The sequence below is a fragment of the Gobio gobio genome, assembly GCF_949357685.1.
Source record: "Gobio gobio genome assembly, chromosome: 5".
NCBI classification, from domain to species: Eukaryota; Metazoa; Chordata; class Actinopteri; order Cypriniformes; family Gobionidae; genus Gobio; species Gobio gobio.
In genome coordinates, this window is record NC_137101.1 from 9,687,686 (window position 1) to 9,700,185 (window position 12,500).

General features: G+C 35.6%; 1 protein-coding gene across 2 annotated transcripts in view; it reads left to right on the top strand.

The window, feature by feature from the left end:
* Window positions 1–459: 459 nt before the first annotated feature.
* tfec (transcription factor EC) overlaps window positions 460–12,500 on the top strand; it is a 59,090-nt gene continuing 47,049 nt past the window's right edge. For both annotated transcript variants that reach the window (XM_079816709.1, XM_079816710.1), the window contains exon 1: window positions 460–553. The gene's annotated coding sequence lies outside the window, so the exon portion shown is untranslated. The remainder of the gene's footprint in view (window positions 554–12,500) is intronic.

A 12,500-nucleotide genomic window follows, 5' to 3' on the forward strand; every position in this document is an offset into this window, starting at 1 on the left:
AAAAACAAAATTATGTTTTTCATTTATGAGAGCAAAAATGTGCATAAAATCTCCAGCCATTTAACACATGGACACTTACATTGAACACTGCATATCTTCTACTTTGGGCACAATAAGAAAAACACAGACAGGGCTTATATTACAATAAATTAGGACATTTAAGTAGCTTTTATAAACGTGCCTTAGAAAAAAACATTACTGGTGTGCATAAAAAAATGGCAGTGACATATTTTAAGATATGGCAGTGCAAGTTAAAACAGCTCAAACATGGATTTTAGTCTGGGATTTTTTAAGCCTTGTCTGTGAGACTGGGGGGGAAAGGTTATAATACATAAAATGAATAACATCTCCCTTTGTACTTTCTAGGTTCAAGATGAATATAAAATAGAGACTTCCCATTTGCACTCGGTTCCATGGACGAAGAAAAAGAGGAAATAGATAAAGATTTATATCGGACCAAGTCCTGCTGATCTTGTTGGGAAACGAATAACAAGAGAGCAACCGCTGACTTCATAGAAGAAAAAAAAAACACACCCGCAGCCGACAATCACAGGTAACTTATATTTTTCATTGAACTTAATCTGCCACACACACAAGAACTATGAATCTAGTCGGCTTCTTCTGCAATGTGCTTATGATAAAGAAAAATTACACAGAAGTTTGTGTCCAGTAATCAGAGATGCTTGAGCATATTACATGTAATGAGGGACCAGAGCTATACTGAGCATCACTGTAATTTTGTGATCTTATTTGAACAAATTTGGTCTTTGTTGTCACTTTTTTTGTTGTTGCCATTTTTAAAAAGTGATCCATAAACTTGTAGATCTGGATAATACACTTATTAATTCACTTATTTGTTTCTGAAACAATAGTTTTCATAGAACAACAGACAAATCTAACAAACCGGCTTAGCATCATCTTAAGTGTAAATATAGATATAGAAATAGCTGTAGAACTATAGAAGGTAAAATGCCCTCTCTGAGTTTAAATAAAGTGTATACTAAAAGCAGTTTATAGTACTCTGTAAAAAAAAAAAATCCATCTATTTCAATTTATTAATGTTCAGTTGCTACATAAATTTAAGTCATTTTTTAACGTAAACTATATTAAAATGGATTAAGAAATCAAGTTGATTCTCATATAACTTATAAAACAAAGTTAAGATTGAGTTAATGTAAAAACATGTGGGGATATATTTTTTACAGTAAGTATTAAGAAAGGTACTAAAATGTCTGTTCATAAAGCATTTACTTTTATACATTGGGTATATGCTTTTGTTCTTGTAGTTCAACTGGCGCTAGAAACGAGTTTCACAGGGAATGCATGAACTAATACAATGTGAAGTAATGTACTTATAGTTGATTAGGATAGAAGTCTCAGCCAAATGCATGAATGTAAAACAGAGATCTTTTGTTTTCATAAATCTGGTGCATCTGATCTGCTCTTCCAGTACTCCCATTCTGTTTACAGAACTTAGTGTTTGCAGCAACAAAGTGACATGGCAAAAAAGGAAAGCTATTAAAAAAAACAAAAATGAAGAAGCGGCAACCTCCACCACATTCCTCAATTAAACTTCCTCTATTTGGGCTTTGTCACATATATTGTTTTAGATACAGGAAATTCCATCTATCATGGGATTTTTGCACCCATTTCTTGTTTGTAGGGGATGTGGTTTCTTTTGCACTCGCTTTAAAGTGTGCCACTTATACGGGGGCGGGGGGGGCGTTTTAATCGAGCACATGAGCGACTGTCACAATCACGACATGAGGTATGACTCTGCAAAAAAGGCACACTTATTTATATTTGCCTTTTATAATGATTTTGTTCAAGACCATTACCCCTGTAAGAGTGAGTGAATGGTACTAACACAACAGAGGGCAATGGGCTAAACACATCCAGAAGTAAAACACCTATTTTAATATGCACTACGAAATTGCCATCATGTGCAAAGACAACGAGTTCTGTCTGAGATAATCTGATCAAACATTTAATGATTTTGAATGTTGCACATTTATGCTATTGCGAATCACAACATTTATTTCAAGTCAAATGATTGATGGTTTTCAGTTTTGTTTGTTAAATATATTTTTTATACAAACAAACACATTTTATCATTTATTTTCACATAAATAATGTTGCTCCATTATTTAATACAGATAAAAGTAAATTATAAAGGTAAATAAAGTATTAATAATTAATCAATGAATTAGTAATAATAAACAATGTATTTTAATAATATAATATATTTATATATATATGAATTACATTTAGCACTGTTATATCCTGCAGCATATATAATAAGAAAAAATTATAAATGTTAAATTATAAATAATTAATAATGATACAAATAATAAAATAAGACAAATAAGATAATAAATAATATAATAATAATAATAATAATAAATATTTATACCAGAAAAAGTTTATCCCTGTTAGTTTACAGCAGAATATAATACAAATAAAGAAAAATAAAAAATAAATAATACAAATAATAACACATCAGATGATGAAACCTCAGAATAAAATAATAAAACATAAATAAAAATTATTTTAAAATAAGAATAAGAATAAATCTTTATACCAGAATAGTTTTTCTTTTAGCCGTTACAGCCTATGTCAGATTATAATAAACAAATAAAATAAATAATTAATAATTATACAATAATTAATAATTAATGATAATACAAATAATAACACATCAGACAATAACACCATAATAAAACAACAACATATCAATAAATTAATAATAATATATCTTTGCACCAGGAAAAAAAAAGTTTAGCTCTATTACAGCCTACAGTAGAGGCTGTAGCACATAATAAAAAAAAAAAAAATTATAAATAAAATATTTTGAGCCCTGTTGTACCCTACACCAGACATTACATAATGTTGCATGACAGAGGATATATGACAAAGCAGAAGTGATGGGCCGTCGATGGGTATATTAATGCTGAGCATCTGAAACAACAGCATATGGGAATCTCTCATGAGACCACAGACGCGTGGCAAAGTCTTACTTGAAATGGTCAGAAAGAAAAGAACACACAAGGAAACATCAGAGACGGATGAGTGAGAGCCCATCAAAAGATTAATGGCAATTATATGGAGAGGGAATGAGTGAGAAATTGAGAGCGGGAGATTCGCAGGTGTTGATCAGGTGGCATGCAGAGGTGATCTGAGACACACAAGGTGAAAATAGAGAGGGAAAGATTTCTAACATTTCAATGACAATGAGATAATGGATAAGTCTTAGAAAGGAGACGAAAATCAGCAGAGACAAGGTGTGGGGTTTGAAATGAGGAAAAAAGTTAGGAGATGAGGAGATGGACTGAACTGAACGGCATAATTCCAGTGGCTTTATGTCCAGCTGAATCCTAAAATACATCCACGTCCCATATTGTTTTCCTTAAAAACATCTGTGACCATGTGAATTATTCTTGTCTCATTTAGTTTACTATTATTTTTTTTATATTAAAAGAGAGTTTGCACCCTAGTTAACAGTTATATAGATTGTCATGCATGACATGTTTGACATACAGTATATTTTGCAAATAAATAGCTTCCTATGATAATAATTTACAGTAAATTATTCATAAAGTGTAACATCACTGACAAAATGAGGCATTTATATACAAATATGCATCTACCTTAATCCTCTGTATGTATGTGTATGTGTGTGTGTGTGTGTGTGTGTGTGTGTGTATGTATGTGTGTATATATATATATATATATATATATATATATATATAAATACACAATCATATTTTTATTTTGTATGAATTAATGTGTACATTTAAAAAATACGATCATAACATCCTTCTGTAATTAATTAAAATTTAAAAAATGTTTAACTGTTCCTTTTATATTATAGTAAATAACAACAATAATACATATCACAAATGCATCCTACAGAGGGACAGTTAGCTATAAATTCTAGGCATTAAAGGAGAAAATAAATCTTTAAAGTGGTCAATTCATGAGCAATTTCATTAGTTTTGATCTTAGATTTTAGTTTGATGTACTACAAAACCACACGTTCAGAACTCAAAATATCCTCCAAAAAGTAAATTTTTAACGTCTGCATATCCTTCTGAAGGACCCCAATTACAGATGGAAGTTTGTTAATAAAATTCCCAGTACTGTTACATAATTCACATTTGTAGAAGGTGTTTACATCAAGGGTCCGAAAATGCCAATGAAAAACTAAATTATAACAAATACTACATAAGTGGACCTTAAGGGGAAAACTAGTGGATCAAATTATACAAAGGAGAAGGTATGATGTGACCTCTTTCAAAACAACTTGAGACGTCACACAAATGATGAGGGATGTGTGCATTTTACAGAGGGATGTGTGCAAGACCGACAGACAGAGAGAGTGTCGTGTGTTTGTGTTCAGAGGAAGTAGGGCAGTGTGCTGAAGGCAAGCGTGTCGTGTTCACCTCTGATTCACACGGCTCCGCTTGCTCAATATCTGACGATCGCCCACCCACCTCTGAAAGGTCACAAGATCACCATGGTCCTATATGCAACATTAGAAAGGAGAGGTGTGGATGACAAGTATGAAATTGAAAACCAAGCTCTCATGACATCAATGTTAACAGCAGTGCTACAATTATAACAGTAATAGTTTTCTAACTTTTTAAAAAACTTTTTTTGTGCATTTATTACATTTCCTAATCATTAACATTCTTAAAAACTAAATAAACAAATTTTTTTTTAAAACAAAATCAGACTTTTAGATTTAGTTTAAATTTTTAATTCAAATGATTTACAAAGCGTCAATTATACAAAACATGTTTTAAAATAAATATAAAGTTTGGAATCATTAAGCTTTTTTAATGGTTTTGAAAGAAGTCTCTTCTGCTCACCAAGGCTGCATTTATTTGATCAAATATACAACAAAAACAGTATTATTGTGAAATATTTATAATAACTTTTCTATTTGAATATATTTTAAAATGCTATTTATTTCTGTGATTCAAAGCTGAATTTTCAGCATCATTACTATTCTTTAGAGTCACATGATCCTTCAGAAATCACTCTAATATGCCGATTATTATCAATGTTGAAAACCGTTGTGTAGAATTTTTTCAGGATTATTTAATGAATAGAAAGTTCTAAAGAACAGCATTTGTCTGAAATATAAAGCTTTTGCAACATTATAAATGTCTACAGTTGATCAATTTAATGCATCCTTGCTGAATAAATGTATTCATTTCTTTAAGTTCTTTCCCAAAAAACAAAAATTCTTACCGACCCAAAACATTTGAACGGTAGTACAATGTTACAACAGCTTTCTATTTCAGAGAAAAACGGTTCTTTTGAACTTTCTATTCATCAAAGAATCCTAATAAAATGCTTTCAACATTAATAATAATCATAAATGTTTCTAGAGCAGCAAATCATCATATTAGAATGATTTCTGAAGGATCATGTGACACTGAAGACTGAAGTAATGATGCTCAATATATATATATATATGTATGTATGTATATATATATATATATATATGTATGTATGTATGTATATATATATATATATATATATATATATATATCATATTTTATTATATATTTTGTATAAATTAATTATTCAAAATATATGTTCATAACACCCTTCTGCAATTAATTTAAATGGTAATAATGTTAAATGTTCCTTTTAGATTATATTAAATCATTATAATATAATTAAACTAATTATCATTGTTTAATAATAATAATAATAATAATAATACATTTATATATATATATATATATATATATATATATATATATATTACACTGTACACACACACACACTATCATCATCACCATCTTCACTTTTTATTAATGATTTATTCAAAATAATACCTACTGTGATAAATTGTTAAAGAAATTGTTAACTGAAAATTGTGTAATGTTGAAGATGTCTGCCTAGTAGATTGAGTTTTACTGTCCAAGTGTTGTGCAAACTATCAGACTTCTCAACTTCTCCAGTTACCAGTCGTCAAGGCAGAGTTCTGTGCCGTCTACACAGTGACCTCTTGTGGGCATCCAAGGAACTGCAAAAAGTCCAATAACTTCCCCCAACCCCGGAGAAGTTCATAAAGGGCAGGAATCGAATATCTCGGAATTCACATTCCAGACTTCATATTGCTTAATGACAGGGAGGAAGTCTGAATTGCCTTGTTGAGGAGAGGCGGTTGTGGTGCTCTTATGAGTAGTGCTATCATGACGGCGTGGTGATGAAGGAGCTCTCCACTGCAAGCGATGGTTGGAGAGCCCTCAGGACCGAGACCGCCCACCCTGAGTCCGTCTCCCAACAGCGTCTGCGAGGCCCGCAGAGCAGCTCTCATATCACACAACCGCCGTCTCGCACAAGGCAGGGTTCAGACACAAGTGAGGCTCGGCTCACCTCGTCCAATCAGTGACAACGGAGGGGTTCATGGGAAGGTGAGGCGCTGCTCAACCTTGGCCAATCAGAGATGACATTGAATGTTTGCTCTCTCCCCGTCCTGTGGCTCTTGGGTTTGACCGAGGCTCCATGTCTGAGAAGAGACCGACTCAAGTGGAGCGCTGGCTAGACAGACACAAACACAAGCCTCTATTTCCCTGTCTGGTGTATTTGGGAAAAGCTGCTAATGTTGTTTTTTTTCTGTATATGGGCTATGCGTGACAAAATTCATAACGTGCCCAAATGTGGTGCACAGGAAATCATATGCAATGACGCCATATTATCCCCTTTTAAAGAATCTTAATTTTGTTTTTAGGGTCTACTAGAATATGATTTCATGTTTGAATGTTGAAATTTGGCATTGTTGCAGCACCTCTCTTCCCAGTCTGTCTGTAACGCTATGTCTCTATGAAGCTCCTCCTCCTAAAAAGCTAAATGAGTTCTGATTGGTCAGCAGGACCAATGTGTTGTGATTGGTCAACCGTTTAGAGCACGTTTGAGAAATGTCATGCCCCTTACCATAATCGCCCGTTTCAACACATCATCAACTCAAATCAACCAGGCCTCCGGGCGGGAATTATTTAAAGGTCCCATGGCATGAAATTTTCATTTTATGAGGTTTTTCAACATTAATATGAGTTCCCCTAGCCTGAATATTGTCCCCAAGTGGATAGAAATGTTGATCGGTGTAAACCGAGTTCTGGCTGTGAAGAAGTCCTGTTATGAAGTCAAAACAGGAACGGTTACCTCCCTTTCCTCCGCCCAGAGAATTTGGCAGGCCCAAGCGAGCGCTATATTTGATATTTGTTTGTCCTCAAGAGATCATGGCTTTTAAACGAGCGAGGCCAGTTGCTCAGTGTTTGGATGTACAAATGAAAACAGAAGTCTTTTTTCAGTTCCTTCTGATCTGTGATCAGTGATTTCTTATGTGTATCTAATTATTTATTATTCGTGCACACACTGCGGCTTCTCTCTCTCCCGACAGAACGGTGTTTTTGTGTTTTCTATCTTGTGAGTCAGTGTTTTTGTACGTCCTCGTCGCGTCTATCTGTTCTACAATGTGCATACAGTCGTTTCTGCTCAACATCGGTAGACTCACATCTCTTTAGAGATAAATCTCACGCACGCCGAAGCTCGGGCTGCACTGACCGGTCGGCCTTCAACATCCCCGACCCCCAGTACTGCATCTGGCCCACAGCGGAGGCACCAAACGCGGCGCGAGATTAAGCAGAAGGAGGGTAAGCGTGAGGGTATCCGGTTAGGCTAGCCAGCTATCACCACAATAAACTGGATTACATTCGATTACTGCTGTTGTGTCTTTGTTTGCGCTGTGTACTCAATGCGCGTCACTGACACTTTTCATATGATAGGAACATATCTAAAAAATAATGCTATAATCAACACTTACTCGTGGTACATTGCGTGTGTTACAAAGTTGGTAATAAGGATGAAGACGGACTCGGTGTGACTGGGACTCGTGTTTATTCAGAACTCTCAGATACAAACAAAATAAACTCGTGCTGACAGCGCTTTCATAACTCAGTAGTTACTATAAATAACTTTGTTTTTTGTTTTGTCCGTCTCTGGTACATTAGGTACATGTCCGGTTCGCAAACGAATCATTCTTTTGAACTGGTTCTTTTTAGTGAACCGAATCAGTTCACCAAATCGGACTGAATCGTTCTAAATGGTTCGCTTCTCCAGTCAGCGCTGATTTACTAGAGTTACTTTCTGACATGAGTGACAGCCCCTCCGACTAGAAATAGACTAATAACCTGAAGTATATGCTATAACTACAACAGTTCACTGAACTGAGACGTACTGATAGAACTGATGTGAAGTGAACTGATGTGAAATGAACCCTCCGCTCATTTTAAATGCAAAGATGCCAGCCAATCACAACAGTGGGCGTTTTTACTGAAGTCTCACAGCAGACACGCTTCTTGAAACAGGGCATTAAGCCAGAGGGCAAACATCAGTATAGAAAAAATGCCTTTTATTTCTCAATTATGACATTTTATAATGTAAAAATCATACTAACAATATAAGTACACCTCAGGAAACATTATAAAATAATAGAAAGATGCCATGCCATGGGACCTTTAAATGAGGAATATTGTGATGTGTGCGTTCCCAAAAAAACAATACAATCGAGGCGTTCCATGGAGTTCAGAGACAGTGATTACTGATAAAACTCCCTTTGGTATGGACTTTGTGCTGTGTAACTTTGCAGACCTTTTTCATGCTCAAACAGTACACACTAAAGAACGCTGAAATTGTAAGAGGTCCTCTTTAATGTCACGTACATCACTACACCCACAAGAAGTGACATTACATACAAAAACTATTGCCTCTATGAGATGTCCTCACTAATATAGCGAACCCGAGTGTGAGTAATGAACCTTCTCTGGGGTCATCAGGTGTGGGGAATGCAAACACTGACTTCACACGCCGGCTCAGTGTATTCCTAACAGGATTACAACTGAGATAGACGACTGAGATTGGTGAACAGTCTCACTGTCCAGACAGGGTCAATTACAGTCGCCAGAGTACACTAAACATGACAGAAATAACCAAAACAAATAAACTCACTGTGGCCTTCTAAATCCTCAGCATTGTACAAATGAACTCCTTAGGAAAGCCTACAGACAGAGATGTAGAAAGAAACCAGAGGCAGCACTGTAGGAACTTGCATGCATGATAATGCAATGCAACAAAATGGGGATAAGGATCTGTATCATCTACTATATTTTTCAATTTATATGTTGCCTATTGGACCATGCTAAACAGTTAAATGCTAAATATATTAAAAAGTAAAACAATATTTATTAAAAAAAAAATGTTTTGAATGAAGCATTTTGATTAGAGAAAGGAAATTAATTAATAAACAAATACATAGTAAAAAAAAAAAAAAAAAAAAAATAGTTCAAATAAAACCCTGGGAATATTTTCTTTAAAAAATTGTTTAGAATGTTAGAAATTGGCTAAAGTTCTAGTTGGGGAAAAAACACCACCTTTGATGAATGAAAACTAAATAATATGCGTTTCATCATAGAAAATGTATATTTTATCCAATATATTAAAGGGATAGTTCACCCAAAAATGAAAATTCTGTCATCATTTACTCACCCTCAAGTTGTTCCAAACCTGTATGAGTTTCTTGTTCTGCTGAACACAAAAGAAGATATTTAGAAGAATGTTTGTAACCAAGCAGATAGAGCAACTATTGACTACCATAGTAGGAAAAAAATACTTGTCTTTATGTCTTTAAGACATGACTGGTCCTTGAAAATGTACTGCATTGTAGGACTGACCCAGCTACAACAGCTTTCGCCCATTTAAGATATAAACTGTGTTTAAGTGAATACTCTCCAAGCCGGTCATTTTGACATAGGCTATTTATTGTGTATTTGATGGTTTAGACGTGCATACGACGCCTATATAATGTTCAAGTCAGTCCGTTTCACAGCGTGCGAAAACAACGCTTGGAAACAGAGTCTTTTGCGCGGATCACTGTGCTTTTAATAGCTCTTTTTATTATCAAACATGTTGTGCAATTTAGCCAGAGTGGAGACTGCAGTTGACAACAATCACAGATTGTGCTGAATCTGAAGTTAAGTTTGAGTTTAGGGAGAAATGAAATGGCGCACCGCTATGAAGGAAAGAAAGTTGCGCTCGACGGAACACAGATAGTTTATAATAGTTTACATCATATCTTTTTATACAGCCGAAATCGAAAATAAAATAAGATTAATATCAAAGCCCTAAAGTGTAACCAGACTACATTTTTGTTTAGTTCTCTTGGCCATCATCACTCATTAAACTGACTGGCACGCTGTAGCTCCGCGTGACAGAAATCTCTCTCTCTTCTGGATTGCGAAAAGCAAAACTGCATCACAGACAAATGGTTTAATTTCATCTCGTATAGAAACGGCTGGTAAATATAGAATTTGCAAGATAACATCTATAGCACTAATAAATAGTAAGTCTATTTTCTTAATTTCCCCAGAACCGATAGTGTCAGTTGACCCAATCACAATTCTTTATATGCATATATTTTATATTCTCTCTGTATGTATTGTATCTTTAACTGTTCACTTTGTATCTGCATCTCTTCCAGCAAAATAATATATATACAAAACATGAAAAATACTTCATTATCTTAATCACTTGGTGCCCCCCTATTGGCTGGTGCCCCAGGGCACTCGCCCAATCCAGTCTATGGATAATCCAGCCCTGTAAGTAAATATGTTGATCCAGGAAAAACCTATTCCTGAAAATTTAGTCCTAACCCTATCCCTAAACCTACCCCTACCCACAACCTTTCCCTAAAATCAGAGGGAAATGGTAGGTGAAGCCAAAACAACAAAGATGTTTATCCAGTCGTTCACCGTAAGTCATGTCACACTGTAGGATCCCAGTTGTCATTAATATCAGACTGTACGGCATGTAGTCAAGACGTGTTAAAAATGGACACGCAAGATGACCCGTGAGGGTTTTACATCATCAATCCATGATGCGTTTGGTGACGGTGAGCTGCAGTAAATGTGGGATTAAAATGGTGGCTAGCAAAGAAATCCATCTCTAGCGTTAATGTTGTCGTCGCGCTAAATGCGTCATCAGGTTCTGCACTCCTATTAGTTTCACAGCAGGACTGTGGGCCAAAACTTCTGACACTGGCAGAATTAACATTTGATCGCCTGTGGTCATTAATCGGCTGTCAGGGAACATGTCAAACTAGCGATCAGAGACTATATATTTTATCTTAGGATCAGAGGCATCTTTTAGGATTCTCCAAAAATTGTCTCTGAAGGCCAAATCGTGGCCAAAAATCGTACAGTGTGAACCCGGCTTAAGCCTGTCCATTATCCAGACTCAGTGACTCAGGGCCTGAGCACAGGCAGACGCACCGCAGCCCCGCTCGGCATCTGAGGAGAGCCAGCGAGAGCATAAAACCGAGATTTAGCCATGAAAAGAGCAAATAAATAGGTGCTTCAACTTGAAAAGCCTGTAACAAAGCCTTTTGAGGACCTGAGAGATGACATGAGAAAGAATGAGGAGAGAGAGGGGAAACAAGTGTTTTGTCTCAGCCCAGAGCTGGTGGAGGGGCAAAGCGCCACACAGGGCCGCTTCTAAGGGAAAGCTTTTTAATGAAGCCCAGGGGGAAAGGAGAGCTTATCAGACTGAGACACATCCTCTAAAAATCTCTCTTTTTCTCACACACACATTTTATATCACATATATTCACATATACACACACTGAAACGCTTCCTCTAGACTTTTAACGAGAGCAGGGCAGGATTTATACTCCTGACGATATGCATTTCACCTGAGGCTACAATATCGAAGTATAGCCTATACTTTATTGTCTCCACCTACACAACCAGCTAACCAATGACCCATAAGCCTGAAGGGTTTTACTATACACTGTAAATCACTAGTTGAAGCTCACCAGTGTCTCGTTGACCTCATCTTCACCCTGGTGACATCCAAAAATGACCTCTTGCAAATCAATGACAATAACAGGGAAAAAGCCATCAGAAACTAGATTTTTTGAGGCATTTGCTTATGCAAAACTTTTATGATATCATGATATGCAGTTGCTGCTGGGTGGTTGCTTACTAGCACAAGTCAAATTCAAGTCTCAAGATATGGCTTGAGTACTCTCTTTATTGCTCATTTTATTGTCTCATAAGACCTAATCCTAACTCAAAAAAGATCACTTAGAAAAATAATAGCACATGATATTTACAAGCAGAATGAGCAATAAGAAGAATTTGCTAAAAAAATATTATAATAAGCAACACTAATTAATTCTTTACAAAAAAATTGTAGATATAAGAATGCCAAATGCATCAGGTTGCAGTTTAGCACAATAACCCGTTTGCCGGCATGCCCCTTGCATCCCGATGAACGCCAAATATAGGGTTTTACTGTTCAGTAAATGGTAGTAAATGGAAAATGGCTTGGGATTTCTGACCTCTGAATGTGTCAAACAGTGCCATTGCCACAGAGTTGGAAGCCTGAAACAAAAAGCCCTGGTTTAGTATCATTACCTTCCCTCA